The sequence below is a fragment of the Pongo abelii genome, chromosome 13 (assembly GCF_028885655.2).
Source record: "Pongo abelii isolate AG06213 chromosome 13, NHGRI_mPonAbe1-v2.0_pri, whole genome shotgun sequence".
Taxonomy (NCBI): Eukaryota; Metazoa; Chordata; class Mammalia; order Primates; family Hominidae; genus Pongo; species Pongo abelii.
In genome coordinates, this window is record NC_071998.2 from 62153197 (window position 1) to 62171037 (window position 17841).

Consider the following 17841-nt stretch of genomic DNA (forward strand, 5'->3'; position numbering starts at 1 on the left):
CTTACTTTGTTAATTTGCCAAGAGGAAGGAAGGAAAGAAGGAAGGGGGAGGGGAGGGGAAGGGGAAGGGGACGGGAAGGGAATGGAAGGGGAGGGGAGGGGAGCGGGAAGGGAGGGGAGGGAGGGAGGGAGGGGAGGGGAGGGGAGGGAGGGAGGGGAGGGGAGGGGAGGGAGGGAGGGAGGGGAGGGGAGGGAGGGAGGGAGGGGAGGGGAGGGAGGGAGGGAGGGGAGGGGAGGGGAGGGAGGGAGAGGAGGGGAGGGGAGGGGGGGGAGGGAGGGAGGGGAGGGGAGGGAGGGAGGGAGGGAAGGGAGGGGAGGGAGGGAGGGGAGGGGAGAGGAGGTGAGGGGAAGGGGAAGGGGAAGGGTTCTTATTGCAATGACTGGGGATAAATGTATGGTGTACCCTATGGCTTAACCTCTTACATCCCTTCCTTAACAACTGGAGCATCTCAGAGTCACCTGACTTCATTCAATACCCTTACAATTAATCCCCTTCATCTTCTGCCAAACAGTGAATAAGATTCTAGTCATAAAGGTACTTCCAAATTGCTCTAAACTATCAGCAAACCCATTAAACACAAAATGGTCATTAGAGAAGCCACAAACAAGCAATTCCCAGGACCCAAACGACCTGGAAATTAATGGGGGCAGAAAGAGAATCTAATCAGGAATTGATGCTGATTTTACACGGGGCAAAGAACATTCTCAGAGTCAGTGTGTCTGTCAAAAACACTTGGTTTGTGGGGTTTGATTTCTGAACAAAAGTAATTATTTAGATGAAGCTCAAGCTTCATGACAAAAGAAAAACACCACCATTCAAGGTGCTATTGAAGAACTGCTGCATGTGCCAAGCAGCAGACCAAAATAATGGAGACATACTGCTGGAACAAATGAAAGACTACAATAAAGACCCCGTTATGATCCTCTCTGAACAAATGAAAGGGCTAACATAGGTATTCTTGAGTGACAGCTCACCAGGGTGGGAGGGGAATCACAGCCCTAATCTGCTCTGAAAGGGAGTGGGAATCTTTTGTTTCTGAGGCTGCAATCATCTGATACCTTATTGTTTCAGGGTGAGAGATATTACTTAACAGGCTGGTGGGGGCAGGGGTCTTTGGTGGGAGATAATGGGTCTCCAGATGTGCCCACAATAAAATAAAAGGCATGAGAGGCTAAATGAAGTCACCAGCCTACTGGAAATAATTTGTGTCTTCACGGTCAAAAAATGGATCCCAACACGAAAATTCAGATGGCATCTGTCACAAACTAAAGGGGTCAATAAATCAAAAATAAGCATGGCTGTGTTTTTCCTATAAAGCTCCTGCAAAACATGTATGTATATGTGTATACACATGTTCTGAATCCATTACCTCTATTTTATTGAAAAATATGTAAATGTATAAGCAGCAAATACAAGATTCTTTTCCTAAGAGGTAATATAGTGTTGCACCATATATTAGAATAAAATAACAAAAAAAATCATATTTTAAACAGATAGCTCCCTCAATTTATTCAATTTTTTAAAAATATAAGATACAAATACATTGCTTTAGGATTTCACTTTATGTTTGTGGATTTACTTCAGGTACAATATTATGTATTAATTACTTAAAAATATATTTTATTGATAATTATAGATCTAAATTATTCGTGAAAAAATCGACATTTCATTCATTCAGTAAGCTAATTGTGAGCTCTTGCTATCATTAGAGGATTGTGGTAGGAACTATGGGGTATACAGAAAAAAGATTTACAGCATCCCCAAGAAATGCAATTCCTAAATTCAATTTTAAATCACTTGTTTGGACCACACATTCTCACTCATAGGTGGGAATTGAACAATGAGATCACTTGGACACAGGACAGGGAACATCACACAGTGGGCCTGTTGAGGGGTGGAGGGCTGGGAGAGGGATAGCATTAGGAGAAATACCTAAAGTAAACGACGAGTTGATGGGTACAGCAAACCAACATGGCACATGTATACCTATGTAACAAACCTGCACGTTGTACACATGTACCCTATAACTTAAAGTATAATAATAAAAAAAAGATTTTTTAAAGAAAATAAAATAAATCACTTGTTTGGAAGGCAAGTGAAATTGACCAAGTTTCCCGGCCACTCTCAACAATGGCTGTTTAATCCCTAAAGTTGTTAGTACTTGTGTTTGGGGTCCTGAGAACAAAAGAGGGGTCTACTAGGGAAAAGACAATGAAGTCCTCTCTGGCTTTCAAGGCAAACTTAGGCGCCATTTTAATAATTTCGCTACAGACCAGTATTTCACTTTAATATTCAGTTTGTATCACGTTTTTTTTTTTAAATGGTCGTATTTCTAGTGGAAAACACATGCTATGAAGGAGCACATGAGTATTTTATGACACATTTTTAGACCAACTACAGACTGTGACAACACCTAAAATAAGACAGATAATCCAAAATGGGGATAATCTAAGTCATTCATATTAAAATTGGAAATGTACTCTACAAAGCTTTTAAAACATAATTTTTGGTATTTAGATATTCCTTGAGAGAGTCATTTTGTGAGTATTTATTTACCGGATTATAAAAAGTAGTAGCCCAAAAGGCTTGGTTATGAATCAAGCAAGCAAGTAAGCAAAGCAATCAGAAAATTGCACAGGCAATTTAGGCAAATATTAAATTAAATAATAAAGAAATTACTCAGACTATGAAAACATATCAACTTAAAATATACAAATGCTGTTAAAAAAAAAATACAAATGCTGGAAAAACGTAAGCATTCCAAAAAGTACCTAGTGCTTTTGTCTAATTCTCAGTTGCCCCCACAAAAAGATACCTTAAAAACTCACTGTTATTTTAAATTAAATTCTTCTCTTGGGGAAAAAAACTGGTGTATTACCTCAAAAGCAGTTCAAAGTGAGACAGACTTGTATAATTGGTAAGAGCATCCACTTTATTTGGTAATAAATTACAGTAACTAAACATAGAAAGCAATTATTTTGAGATTTCAATAACATTAAAGGAAATCATGCTTTTTTTTAACCTATAAAAAGAGGCATGATTTTGGCCAAGCGAGGTGGCTCGCACCTGTAATCTCAGTGCTTTGGGGGACCAATGTGGGAGGATTGCTTGAGGCCAGGAATTCAAGACCAGCCTGGGAACCTAGTGAGACACCCTGTCTCTACACACACACACACACACACACACACACACACACACACACACACACACACACACTCTTAAATCAGCTGGTGTGGTGGTTCGATGCCTGTAGCCCTAGCTACTCCGGAGGCTGAGGCAGTGAGGCAGGAGGATTGCATGAGACCAGTAGTTCAAGGTTGCAGTGAGCCATGAATGAACCACTGCAGCCCAGCCTGGGTGACAGAGTAAGACTCTGTAAAAAACTAAAAAATAAAGTAAAATAAATAAAGGAGAGGCATGATTTTAATAAAATTGAGCTATTCTCATTTAATGCTTTCAAACACTGCACTATCTCATCCATGAACCCTTCTCAAGTTTCCATAAATTAGAAGGGCACAATGGCTCACACTTGTAATCCCAGCACTTTGAGAGACTGAGGCAGGAGGATCGCTTGAGCTCAGGAGTTCGAGACTAGCCTGGGCAACATAGTGAGTGAGACCTTATCTCTACTAAAAACCAAAAAAATTAACTGGGCATGGTGGCATGTGCCTTTAGTCCTAGCTACTCACAAGACTGAGGCACGAGGATCACTTGAGCCTGGGAGGTGAAGGCTGCAACAAACTGACTGTACCACTGTGCTCCAACCTGGGTGACAGAGCATGACTCTGTCTCAAAAAAAAAAAAAAAAAAAAACCTCTTACAGGATCATCTTACTTTTTGCCTTATGTTTCAGTTAATTTATGTACTTGTCCATCTGCAGCAGACCACAAGCCTCTTGAGACCAGGAGTGATTGGCATTCTCACAAAAGCTTACATACAGTAGATACTCAACAAATGACTGTTGAATTTAGATCACAAATTCCTGCCAAGGAATTAAGCAAAAATGCTAGATAGATAGATAGATATACTATATGTATATATGTATATATATATGTATATAGGTGTGTGTATATATATATAGGTATATATACACGTATATATATACCTATGTATATATACCTAGCATATATATATGTGCGTGTGTGTGTGTATATATATATGTATATACATATATGTAGTTATTGAGGAGGAAACAAATAGTTGAAAAAATTAAGTCCACTTTCATTCAGAAATCAATTTGATTTTGTCTAAGCATACTCCCAAAGAATGTCTTCAACTACAGATTCCTCTCACTCTCTCTCTCTCTCTCACACACACACAGACACACACACACACCAGGGAGAGAGAGAGAGAGAGAGAGAGAGAAATTTCCTATTTAATCCTTCTTTGACATCCTTGAGGCTCTGGGAAATTTGACTAATTTCTATATCAGTTTCTCTGATTCAGGAGAAAATTGAGAACAATACTACTTAAAGCAAAAAAAGTCTATGTGTTAATTTTTATAAAATGCAATTCTAGTATGAAAACTAATAGGTGACTAAAAGGTATTATTAACAACTGCAGGAAGGAATTCTAAAGATAAAGAGCAGCAAACTACCTAGATAAATTCAACCTTTCACAATATTTTGTAATAGTTTTAACTACACATTATGAAATGCAGTTGGCATACAGAAAAAAAGAAACATTCCACTCCACTTTATATTGTTATGTTGACAGCCATTCAATGCTGTGATCAAAGAGAAAGGCTTCTCAATACAGAGAAAGCGGCAGCAGTTCAAAACTAGTAGGAGCTCTTTAAAAGGGCTTTTAATGTTCTTTCAGCTGCTGAGATGTTAATATGCAAGACTAAGGTACCTATCACTTACGTGGTGGTTGAGGACACTTGCCCCCCAGGCTATATCATCAGTCCCCCCAAATAATCTAGCCCTTCCAACCCAATGCAGAGAAGGTCCCACAGCCACACAGTCCAAGAAATGTATATTGGCTCCATCATCCCCTCATATTGAACAACTAATGAAAATACAATACTTTTGATTCATTTAAGCTCTTTTCAAATCACGCCTAGGCTTTTCAAGAAAACTAATTTTTGAATGGAAGATTCAGGCTTGTGGGAATAGCCAAGAAGTTGGCACGATCTAATCAGGTCAGTTCTTTTTTGATCAAGGACATAATTTTTTAAACAATATTCAACCTAAGGGTCAAGTTACAATTTTTGCTTTCCGAGAGTTTCAGTACAACCGGCCAAAATTTGGCTAAGAACATTTTTTCTTTTATTACGATCTTAGAAGATCTAACACATTCACTAGTATGCCCAAAAAGTAAAAACATGCAGCAAAAAGTAAAAAGAGGAGTGAGCATGAATTATCATGAAAACAGATGCTACTATAATTATTTGTACTTTTGACCTAATAAAATATTTAACCAGATTCTAACTGCCTTGAATTTTCAATTAATAATTCCACATTCCCAACCTCCTACTTTCAGGAGAAGAACACCATCAGGGATCACCATTTAGATCTTCTGGTTTGGTTTGGTTTGGTTTGGTTTGGTTTGGTTTGGTTTGGTTTGAGGGGAAGCAGGGTTAGGGCGTTTCATTTAGTTTTGTTTTAGATTCAGATTATGTCCATTGACAAACAGTGAACTCAACAAATACCCTGTACATAAAAAAGTGTTCAATAAGAAAATAACCTTAGCAAAGCAGACTTTTTAGGTCCTCTAATTCCCCAAGTTTCAAATAAATAATTAAGGGTGACCAATACTCTCAAGAAGATTGTGTACTTAACTATTATAAAGGTTTTCAAAGAGTTTGGGTAGGGAGGAATCTTTTTATATGTAGTTTAGCAGAATATAATGTATCACCTATTCTATTCCCAGAGCACACAGGATAATACACATTTTTTTAAAAAACAACCACTGCAAAGAATTCAACATAAATGCTAGGTCTATACATACAGCTATTTATGAGAAAACAGACATATGGTTGAAACAATTAAGTCAACTTTCATTCAGAGATCTGTTTGATTGTGTATTAGCGTACTCTCAAAGAGTTGAAAACCCTTAGACCTCTAAACAGGTATGGGGCCAAGGACCTTGGCCACCTGAAGGTTCACTGAAAAATCAACTCGCAAAAGCCAGATCAACAGGGGAAAAGACATACAACTTTATCTAACGTGTTATACACAGGAGCCTTCAGAATGAAAACCCAACCCCCCGGTGGGGTACAGAAGTGTGTAAATACCTTCTAGAAATTGCAGAAAGAATGCAGGCTCAGAGCACGGCCGAGAACAGGTTACAGTAGCAAATCAGGTTTTAGCTGTAAGACAGGTTATGTAAGGAGGCTTGGCAAACAAAGGTGGTCTTGTTATGTAGATGAACCTCACCTCACAGGTAGCACCCCTCAGAGAGGAGAGATGGCAAATGTCTCTTTCAGATCTGTAAGGAGTCAGACTTAATTAATCCTTCCTAGAACTGGACAAGAGCCTAGAACCTGGCTGCATTAATGCATATTTTCTATAGATGCAAATTTCCCCCATAAAAGACTGCTTTGCAGGGCGACTTCTGTTTGCTGCTGTTTGCTGACATCTCAAAATATGTCAAAGAAATATACTTGGGGGTAAAATATTTTGATTTCATAAAATAGAAGATTTTCCACAGGACATGCCTTCACACTGTCCCACAAGATGCATTCTCCATTATTACTTTGCCCTTGTCACAGCCCTTCTGTCTTTTTCCTTCAACTCTCAAAAATCAGTATGAGTCACAATCACCTGCAACTGTCTGGCATGTTTCCAAGAAATAAGACACTCTGCACAGTTAGTTTACTTACACAGATCCTTGTTTACTTTTATTATAGCCAGGTCAATGTTCAGAGGTAGAAGGGAAATGCACCAACTCTTAATTATAAACCTCTCCCTATGAAGGGAAAGGACAAGGGACTGAGAACCCCTAATTGTTTATATGTCCCTACCTGCTTTATCTATTTGATCGATTTAGACACATGAGTGATATTCCCAAGTTAAGCTATTGTTATAATAAACATCTGTATGCATCAGACTTCTAGATTCACACCATGTATCACTCAGATTATCTCCTTCCTTAAAGAAAAAAAAAAAAATCTTGCCTGCCCCAAAAACCTATTAAAATATAATACAGCGAAAGCATGAAAAACTGTGGGGGTCATAGGCTTTTGGCTCCCTGAAAGTTCACTAAAATCACTGCCATGAGGCAGTTTGATCCACAGGAGAAAAGACATATTTAATGTGTAAGCATGGGAGCCTTCAGAAGGAAAACCCAACTTCCCAATGAGGCACAGAAGTTATATGACATCCTGAGGTTCCAGGGAGAATGAGGGCTTGGATCCTGGTAAAAAAGGTTATGGGAAGGAGAAGAGGAGGAATTCTATTGAGGGAATAAATGATTACTAGGGAGAATGATTGGATGGGGAAACAGAAATTGACTTCTAAATAGTTCTTTTGGGAATTTAAATGATCCGTGGAGGTAGTCTTTATCTTGAATAGGGCTGTTCGGGTATGGTTAGATTTTTGGTCCTTCCTGCAACGGATAATGAAATAACAGGGAAAGAAGCAGGGATAATTGTTCTCCTTGTTGGGGGGTACAGGGGGGCGGGGGGGGGATGGCAGGGGGTCAGTTCTATCTCTGTAGATAGGGGAAAAGTCTCTCCAGGAACTTTTTGATCTCTAAAGGCTTTTAATTTAAAATACTCTTTTTACCAGGGAAGCCATATATTGCGGTGAAGTACTTTTATTTTCTTCAGAATATTTCAAACCTATAGTTCTAAAAAGACTAAATTTACTAAAAAAAAAAAAAAGATACTAAGGTTTGGATTAGAATAAGTATTATTTAAAGTTGAAAGATTTATTTTCCTGCTTAAAAATTTACTTTTGTATTAAGCTAGTCTTTTTGCTAGAAAACTACTAAAAAACTATAGTTAGGAAATAAATCTCTGGAAAAACAAAAATTTACTATAAATACTAAGAGTTTGCTTAACCTGATAATAACAAAATAATAAATGCCTATGGTCCGTATTTAAGGAATTCAGATTAGCAACTTAGCTACAGTTTCGCTAAAGTGGACACACCTTTGGCAAATTACATTGGCCTCTCCTGTTAAAACATGAATCCCTCAAAACAAAGAGCTGCTATTTATAATGTTTAATGCCGAAAGTGAACCAAGTGAAAACTTAATTTTAAAGTGAAATAAATGACTTTAAAGAAATATTTAAAATTCATTCTTACGTTTCTGTCATTTATGCAAGGTAAAGGAGGCAGCTGTCCAATTTTTCTGATCCCAAATATACTAATTAATCCTATCTCTTTCCAACGATGTTAAACAAGTCTATGAGAAGTAATGCTTGACCCTAAAGCCAATAGGGCTGATACAGCCAAAAGGTTCAAATGCATTATCATGCCCAAAAAGAGAAAAGCGTAAAAGGAAAAAACTGCAGACCTACTACAGACCAAGCGGGGAGGAAGGGTAGCAATTAAGAACAGCTAACACTCTTTGAGCAACCAAAAATAAAAATAAAAAGAGAGCAAAGTACATAGGCTTCTAGGTGGAAGTAAAGAACTAGGAGATAAACTGCAGAAAGATAGATTGTTCTTCAACCCAGAAAATTAGAAAAAAGGGAAAAAGGTCGTTGTACCTACCAGTCATTCTCTATTCCCTTCGGTTTCCTTTTTTCCTATTAATATTTCTCATATTCTTTTTCTCCTTAATTCTTTTTATTGAAAAGCTGTTCTCTTTTCTCCCTTCCTTCCCAGTGATCCTAGACCATCCCCCTTCGCCCTTGTTCTCAACTGGCTGGGAAGATTCAAGAGAGGCTTCCAACCTGCTGGCAGTGACGGATGGCAGTGCAGAGGCACACAATGGCAAGTGCAGGCGCGTCACCAGCCTTGCAGCTGGCCTTCCAAAGAAAGAACCAAAGCTGAAGTCTGTCCTGAGGGAGGCTGATTTAATTAAGGTTATAGCAAAGGGCAGAACTGCCTGTGGGCTGCATTCTCTGCAGAGGGCCAAAGACAATGCATTAAAATACTTCTCAAGAAGAAAAAGCCAAGAAAGTTATGTTGGTAAAATGTTGAAAGGTGGGAAAAATGAAAAGACAACAGGGATGTGTTTGAAAAACAAGCAAAGACCTGCCAAAGTTCATGATCTAGTGATGTACAGATACCAAAATGCAATGACAATAGGAAACAGAAGGAGTATGTTTTGATGTGCCTTTCACACTAGAAATATTTCAGATGAATAATGAGATGCCCAGACTGAAATAATCCAAGGCTGTTCAATCCAGCGTCATAGTAAAGTTTCTATCAATGGCAGGGCCAGGACCAGAACCCAAGTTGACTATTTCCTTCAACTGTAACACATAGCCTATTTTTAATATAACTTAAACCACTTGGAATAAAGCCTTTTCAAACAGGGAACAAGTTCAGTCTTGAGCATCTCTTAGGAGAAAAGGGTTCTGCTAGACACTGGAGACCCAATAGTACAAAAAATAAACATGGTTCCTACTTTCAAGAAGCTCACAGCCCAGCATTTGTGGGGAGAAAGAGTAGGGAGACAACACAAGTAAACAAGTAATTAAACTGAATGTTGAGGCAAAGAAAGTGGGCTGAGGAGGTGATTGCTTGAGTTTATTAAATCCCCATGAATGGAATAGAGTTTAATTTTCTAAAAGCCCTGGCAAATTTACTCACCCAAATGTGCACCACCAGACGATTACTAATATCTTTCTTATTTTGCATGTGTAAACTAAAGTCTACCACTGAACTCCGCCATTAAAATGACGACACGTTGCCCAATAGTGACTAAAAAGTATGGTAGGGAGGGGAGGATGACACACTACAGAAGTCTTTCATATTCTTTGAAAGGGTGTCACCTGCAGGTGAGTTCCAGGCCAGACTATAAAACAGTCATAGTCCCTCTCCTCCTAGGGCATGTGAAACCTAAGCCAAACAAAAGGGCCATCTTACACATTCTCAACAGTTTCCTCTATGTTCCTGAAGACTCAAGGGTGCTACAGAGTCAAAAGGCAGAACTTCTAATGAACAAGTAATTACTCAGCACTAGAGTTGCGGCTGGACTTCACTTAGCCGAATAGGGATACACTGTGGCTAGGAAGAGGGGAACAATGATGTGCACCTGTAGTCCCATCCACTTAGAGGCGGAGGCAGTTGGATGGCTTGAGCCCAGGAGTTCAAGACCATAGTGTGCTAGGACTACTATAGAGCCACGGCACTCCAGCCTGGGTAACCTAACAAGACCCCACGCCAGCTCCATCTCCAAAAAAAAAAAAAAAAAAAAAAAATACTGGCTAGCAGCAGCACAACAGGCAAACCAGGGCTATGTGACAAGCCCAAGTGCCACAAGAACTAACAGGAGGCAAGAAAAAACACTTGAAGGTTAAAGCGAACCTCAGACTCAGCCAAGCCCAGCTCAAGTATAATATTTTTCAAATCCTCATATAAAGTTGATTTTATAGTGGTGGCACTGGTGGCATTAAAAAGCAATGTTAGTACGGGTGCAGTGGCTCATGCCTGTAATCCCACCACTTTGGGAGACTGAGGTGGGAGGATCACTTGAGGCCAGGAGTTCAAGACCACCCTGGGCAACATGGTGAAACCCTATCTCTACAAAAAAAATATAAAGATTAGTTGGGCATGGTGGTGCATGCCTGTACTCCCAGCTACTCAGAAGGCTGAGATGTGGAAAGATAGCTTGAGCCCAGGAGGTAGAGGCTGCGGTGAGCTGTGATCATACCAATGCACTCCATCCTGGGTGATAAGAGTGAGACCTCTGTCTCAAAAAAACATATTTTTTTAATGTTATGTTTTTTCAAACCACAACTTAAAAAAAAAAGAAAACCTCAAGAACTCATTTTTCTAATTCCTCCGAAACAGGAATCAGGCATATGTCCCTGTGTTAAACTAAATCTTTCCCATTCCTAAAATGTTAATAATTAACTTTCCAAACTTCATTGTATGCGAAAAATGACTCATTCTTCAGGGAAGTGAATCACCATTACAGAGACCATTAAGACAACAGAAAGCTTGCTGTCTCCAAAGTGCACACCAATAATTAAGAGTCCCCAAATCGATAACAATTTCACACTGGAGGGGGACTTAATCTGACCTGACCATGATATCAAATTTATAGTGGATATTCGTATGTTTTAAGATACTTACATGAAACTCAGTCAGAGGTCAATTCTTTTCTCGTGGGCTCAATGTGGATTGCCTTAAATTTCAACTCTTTCAGGCAACAATGTCCTAATGACACTTCTAACCAGTGGTAAAGCCTTATTAAAAAATATTAGGATTAAGAATGCCACAATCTCTACCAAGCAAACTTTTCATGACATAAAATTCTTATCAAATATTGAACTTTTACTTATTGTTCAAACTGCAATGGACCCTTGATACAACAAATGTAAAAAGGTTTATCACTCTTCACCATGTAATGAAAATAAATGTCTTGTTACAAATCTCGTTACTAGGTTAGCCTAATAATAACAATTTCAAAGCAGATTTGCCTTATAGATCAAAGGACTGATTTGTTGGGAGATAGCAATTCTGTGTTTTAAGACATATACAGTTTATGAGTCTGTTTCATTTTTTTTAAAGACATTTTAATAAAAACCCTATGCTTCATTTATCTTTGTATTGCTCACAGCAACCAGTACAGTGCCTTGCACATCCTAGGAATGCAATAAAATAGTTGCTGAACATAGTTCCTGACAACCAATATTAAAGGCTTCCCCAAGCAAGTACCAGGGAAACAAAAGAAGTAAACATGACCTACAGCCATAAGTTTTGAAGAAGAAAAAAAAAGAACATGCAAACATATTCTAGTATGCTTTTATTCTATGATTCACAACCCAAATCTGAACAGGGTTTCCAGGAACTTGCTTCTTCTAAAAAATGTGCACATCTACAGTACTTTAAATTTTCATCCTGTTTATAGAAAATACAAGTAAAGCTAATGCTATTTTTACACTTAGTTCCTTATTTCACAGAAATTTGTTACAAGTAATATCACCCCACCATCATGTGTAAATAATAGGAAATGAAAAAATATACATAGTGTCTGCCTTAAACCTGAAAGCAATGACTTTCAAAGCCCAAATGCAAATTATCTGACCATTAAACTAATTAAATTGCTAACAAAGCCAAACAGGAATAAAATAAGAATATATCTGAGAAAGAAAAAAAAAAAAAGTGCTGACTGGAAATAGGGACAAAGGAGTTCTTGTCCCTGCTTGGCTGTTAATTTACTATATGACCTTACCTAATTATTTAGCCTCTCTGGGTCCCAACTTCCTTGTTTTAATATTATCTTTAAGGTCCCTTCAAGTGACATGCTAAGATTCAGCATATGTAGCAGTGTCCAGAAAACTGATTTACATTCATTACCCCCCTCCCCACCGCACCCCTGGCAAAAGGGCACAGTTCACTTGATAGTTTTAAATATCTGAGTTCGGATTTCTATCAAAGGCAATTTATTAAAATGTCAGATGGGCTTAAGTCCATTTCAAGTGGAGAACTAAAGCGACTATTGCTTACAGATTCAAGTTTCGCCTAGACAGCAGCTGCTGCTATTGAGAGAATAGACTTTAACAATCTAGTTGAAAATTATACCTCTTTACAAATGGAGAAAACTAGTAATGGGGATTTTCATACTCTCAAAAAGGCAGATGCATAGTTTTCTTTTTTTTTTCCTTTTCCATATTCATCATATTGAGAGAGAGGAAAGCAGAAGGGCTAGCTTGGCTTGGGAGGCAGAGAGGAGAATGGATGTTACCGTACAAAACCAGACAAGACCCTTTCAATTGATGTACTGTACTAGACAGCCCATTCTTCTCACTAATGCTCACAATCCAAACGAAATGAAAAGATTTCCTGTGGCTGGGATGGGAAGAAGCCTGGATAAGAGAGCAATACCATATGACAGTAGCTAGCTTGAAAGTCTAAAGACTTGCTCTCAAGATGGGATTCAGATCATTCTGGAAAGGGACAATAAAATGAAAATCTGTAGCTGAGACCTGATTGATTAAGCTATGATTTATATCTATTTATAGCTTTAAAAAACTTTTGAAAGTACCTTTTGATACCAGACAGCATTAGCCTGTATAGTACTTTATCATATATTAATACATAGCAAACTTACTCAAATTTAATCCCCAAAACATTCCCATAAAGCATTTTAAAACTCCTTTTTCAGGTGAAGAAGCAATGTGAGAAGGATTAGGGGATTTGCCCACAGCAAATGTTTGGCAAGTGTCACAGCCTTGTTTTAAATCCAAGTCTGACTTCAAGTCCTCCAATCTTCACCATTTTAAGATAGTACTTCTGACACTAGTTTTCAGTCCCTACTATTTTGTCTGATTTAATAAATTTTATTTCTCACAAAATTGCTCCCCTACCCCCAACTGTTCCTTCTCTGGCTTCTTAGAGCATTCTATGCATAATTCTCCCAGACATGCACTTATTGGACCTTCTAATTGTTCATTTCCTTATGTCCGGGGCTAGGCTCATTTCTTCAATAGCAGAGATTGTCATCTCTCTAGTTGCAAATGACACAGGTATCTTCAATCCCTGTGGCCTCCCTGGTTGCAACCACTTTAACTCCTTCTCCTTACCAACATGAATGCTCCACAAAGCAGGTGTTGCAATTGCTTCCAGAGGGTCTGGACCACAATAGGTGATTAATAAGTGCTAGCTGAATGGATGGTGGGTGGGTGAATGATGCAATGCTCATACATATTTTAGAGCACACATTACAATGCACACATTTACATACAGCACTCCATGTGAGTCTAAGACCAGGAATTTGGTAGTGATTATTGTTTCTTCTTTTTTTTTTGAGATGGAGTCTCGTTCCCATCGCCTAGGTTGGAGTGCAGTGGCACGATCTCGGCTCACTGCAACCTCCACCTCCCAGGTGCAAGCGATTCTCCTTCCTCAGCCTCCCAAGTAGCTGGGATTACAGGCGTGCACCACCACACCTGGCTAATTTTTTTTTTGTATTTTTAGTAGAGATGGGGTTTCACCATGTTGGCCAGGCTGGTCTCAAACTCCTGACCTCAGGTGATCCACCCACCTCGGCCTCCCAAAGTGCTGGAATTACAGGGGTGAGCCAATTGTACTCGGCCTGTTTCCTCTTTCTAAAATGTGGCTTGTCTTTCTCAATTTCAGAAACTTGCCCAAAGCATGTAGCTCTAAGTAGTACCCTGTCAACATCAAGATAATGGCCCACAAGACTACATTACCCTCCAGTTTGTCTTCTCTTGATAGCTGTTTGAGGACAGCATTGATTAGGCCTATTAGAACATGACTGAAGTGTTGCCCCATTCTGGTTTCCTGTTATGAATCTGACACTTGTGAAAAGTCACTGGTTACAGACTAGATCAAGGAAGGAGACTACTCAAATAATTAACTGTGACACAGAATATCCAGATAAACACCATGTAAGAATTTACAGATTCTATTTCCCTGTCCACACACAGGAGAGTCCTCGGCTCACTATCTCATTCACAGGTTAATAAGAACACGTGATGGCTCAGAATTCACTTATAATCTTAGTTTTCTGAGCCTTTAAGCACACATACATCAGAAAAAAACAGCGTCAGGAGGACTGAACAGAAAGCCAGAAGACAGATTTCTAGTTCCGCCCAAACTGATCCTCTAATGCAGGTACACAGAAGCTGGGGGGAGTCATTTCAGCGTGAAGAGAAAAACACTCTAAAGTGCTACCCAATGTTTACTAAGCAGAGGACGTGCCTACTGCACATTCTTCTGCTTTGCCCAGAAATGCAAATTAAAAAGAACTCTTTGTATAGGTAATCAGACCCACAACCACAGTATGATACCCAGACCAATTCTGAAAAGAACAAGCGTCCTTCAAGGGTCAAATAAGCATTAGTAGCTCCATTCTAGCCAACCAAAGAAAGATAAGGCTAACCATTTTAAATGTGTTTTTTAACACTGAGCCATTTCCAACAGATTTGCCTGGCTGCTCTGGGGAGTCAGGCCTCCCTCAGCTCAGGTGAAGCCTCTACCCTTTCCCCTCTCTCTAAATTCTTCTCATTTTACCGGGAAGAGCAGCACATCTCAATACATGCAACAGTGCAGCAGCGCATCACTCTGTCACACTGAATCAAGGGGAGTGAACTCAAGGCAGTGAGTAGCTCATGTGCACAATGAAAGTTTTAAAAATTATTAGGCAGTCTATCCTTAATCCCAACTGCTGATAAAAGGAGATATATATCAAAGTCTGTTTTCCTAACCTGCGGAGAATTTAAGTGAGCTGTTTCCGCTCCAGGGCGAGGTCTGGTGACACTCATCAACCCTCAGCAGAGAGCATCCAGGGAATTCAGGACCTTGGTTTTATCGCTAAGGGTGTAGCCACTAGTGCTATTAACAGCAGCACTCTGGGTCCTCGCAGAGAGGGCCCCCCTCGTTTACCAGGATCTCCCAACTCTGCAGAGAAAAGCTGGGAATAGGGTCCAGGGCTAAGGCTATTCCCCAGATTTAAAGGAAGCTGTACACGATTTTAAAGCCTCACCTTACCTCAGCTAACAGAGAGGCAGGGGGCGGAGGGCGGAGGACCCACCAACCCAGGAGAATTGTAAAGAGACAAAGATTACCCCAAACGCACAAGCGCGCGCGCACTGAAGCCCGGACTGCAAAGCACATTCCATCAACCTTTCACTGTAATCGGCTTACTGTAGGGTTTATCCCCTCAGCCCATCCCTCTCCGGAAAGTTTAATGCTGTTCGCACCGACTTTGAAAGGTCCATTGTTCCCTTCCCCGTAAACGTAATGAAAAGAGAGAGGGGAGAGAAAGAAATCAAGACACCGTTCCCGAGGACCCTTTCTTAAGGAGAGGACTGACTCCTGGGGAGTCGGGTCAGTCCCAATCCAGAGATGAAACCGGGAAAGGAGGCGCACGGGGGAAGGGCGGGAGGACGTTTTCCTTTTCGGCAGAAATGCCCAACGCCGGAGCCGGCCAGGCCGCCGGGAGCAGAAAAGGTGGACGAGACCCGGGTCTGCGCCCCCGCAGTGGCCCCCGAGGGCAGCAAACGAGATGGAGCGGGGCGGGGGGGGGTGGGGAGCGGGTGACCGAGTCACTTCTTACCTTCCCCTACCCCGCTTAGCGTCCGTTAACTCAGGTGCCTACACAGCGGTCCAGGGAGACGGAGAGGAGTCCCTGGCGTCCTCGGGTCCAGATCTCCTCTCCATGGCCAGGAAGCCACTCGATTGCCGGCGCCCGCAGCTGCCGCTCGTACTCAACTGGCTGCCGCAGCCTCTGCCTGGAGGTGAAATACTCTCCTCCCGAGAGTGACGCGCACTTCCCTCCGCCTCCGCCTCCTCCTCCTCCTCCTCCTCCTCCTGCCCCGAGCCTCGGGGGCAGGGGCCTCGGCTCGCTCTCTCCCGGAGCCGCCGCTCGGCTTTCTCCGTTCCTTCCCCTCCGGGAGAAAGAGGAGGAGACTCGTGGCCCGGGCGGCGCAGGCCTGAGCGTCCCCGCGACAACAGGGGAGGAGGCGGCGGCGCGGGGCAGAGTGGGGTCCCAGGAGTCGCTCTTGTCCCTGGTCGGCGGGCGCCGCGGCTTGCTAGGGTCGCGCTCAGCCTCCGCCGGCCAGACAAGCAGCCCGGCTCGGCTGGGCCGGGAACTGTGGATTGGGCGGGCGGGCGGGCGGGCAGTGGAGAGCGAGGGAGGTGGAGGGAGAGGAGGAGCCTGCCATCAGAGGAGGCGGTGGCCCCGCCGGGCCCCTCCCGCCAGCCCCGCTCCCCGCGAGCTGCGAAAGCGGAGGCTCAGCGCCACTCGCTGCCGCGCGCTGGAACAGCGCCCGAGCGCACTGCCGGCGGGGCAGAGCCTCAGCCAGCGCCCCCCGCTGCGGCTGCAGGCTCCTACCCTTCCTGGGCGCGCACACCCGCCTGGCCGAACCGGAGCCTGTGCCTCCAGCACCCCCAGATAAGGCTGGTACTGCGCCTGTCACTCCCTGGCTGAGCCTGACACTGCGCCCCCAAAGTCCCCTGGCTGAGCGTGACTGCACCCCATCAACCCTCGGCTGCGTCAGACTTTGACCCCCATCACCCGTAAAGAGATTTCCACACTCCCACAAATGTTCTGAGCGTCCAGTCACAGCCCCCACCTGGCCAGGCGCGAGCGCCAGGTTCTCAGCGCTGTCAGAAGAACCAGCCTGCTCTGGGACACAGGGCAGCTCTTCTGGTCCCTTGGAGCAACCCCAGCATCCCGCTCGCAGGCCGGAATAAATATACTTAGGTCTTCCCACGCCCCCTACCTGCGCCACTCTAGAGTGGCGGCCGCTTGCAGAGGTGGCGCCGAAAGCTACGCCCCGGCCCACCCCAGTGCCAAAATGCCGCTCTGAGGACACCGGCACCGGCCCTGAAGCAGCCCTGCCGCCGCCACCCTGCCCCTTCACTGGAGCTGCTCTCACAGCCTTGGCTCTGGGTGAGGGCGCGGCCCGGGCTGGATCACTCAGACCCACGAGGTCCCGAGCTAGTGACAGCGGCAGGACTGCCAAATCCGGGCCGTCGTCATCCTCGATTTAATTGGAATTGGAAGTTTTCCCTCCAGGAAACTCCTTCAGTGAATAATATACAGGTAGGATAGTTTAGTTTTCAGGGTTGTTCATTCCTCCTCCCTCAACAAACTCAGTCGTGTAACCGCAACACACCCGGCATTGAAGGGGAATCCCCTATTTCAAGGGTATTAGTTCAGGATTTTGTATAAGAAATTACTGTTTCCAAATCTTGGCTGATGATAAGAATCCCCTGGGGCACTTAGAAAAAATTGGATTGC

At 42.3% G+C, this 17841-nt stretch overlaps 1 protein-coding gene across 4 annotated transcripts in view; it reads right to left on the minus strand.

Annotated features, from left to right (window-relative positions):
* The window catches only part of CEMIP2 (cell migration inducing hyaluronidase 2), an 86267-nt gene extending 69535 nt beyond the window's left edge, over positions 1-16732 (minus strand). Inside the window, exon 1 of one of the 4 annotated variants that reach the window (XM_002819862.6) lies at positions 16153-16732. The gene's annotated coding sequence lies outside the window, so the exon portion shown is untranslated. Of the gene's footprint in view, positions 1-8666; positions 10319-16152 lie in introns of those variants that run through there. The other 3 variants (XM_002819863.6, XM_054520041.2, XM_054520040.2) reach the window with 3 other exon arrangements.
* Positions 16733-17841: the final 1109 nt, after the last annotated feature.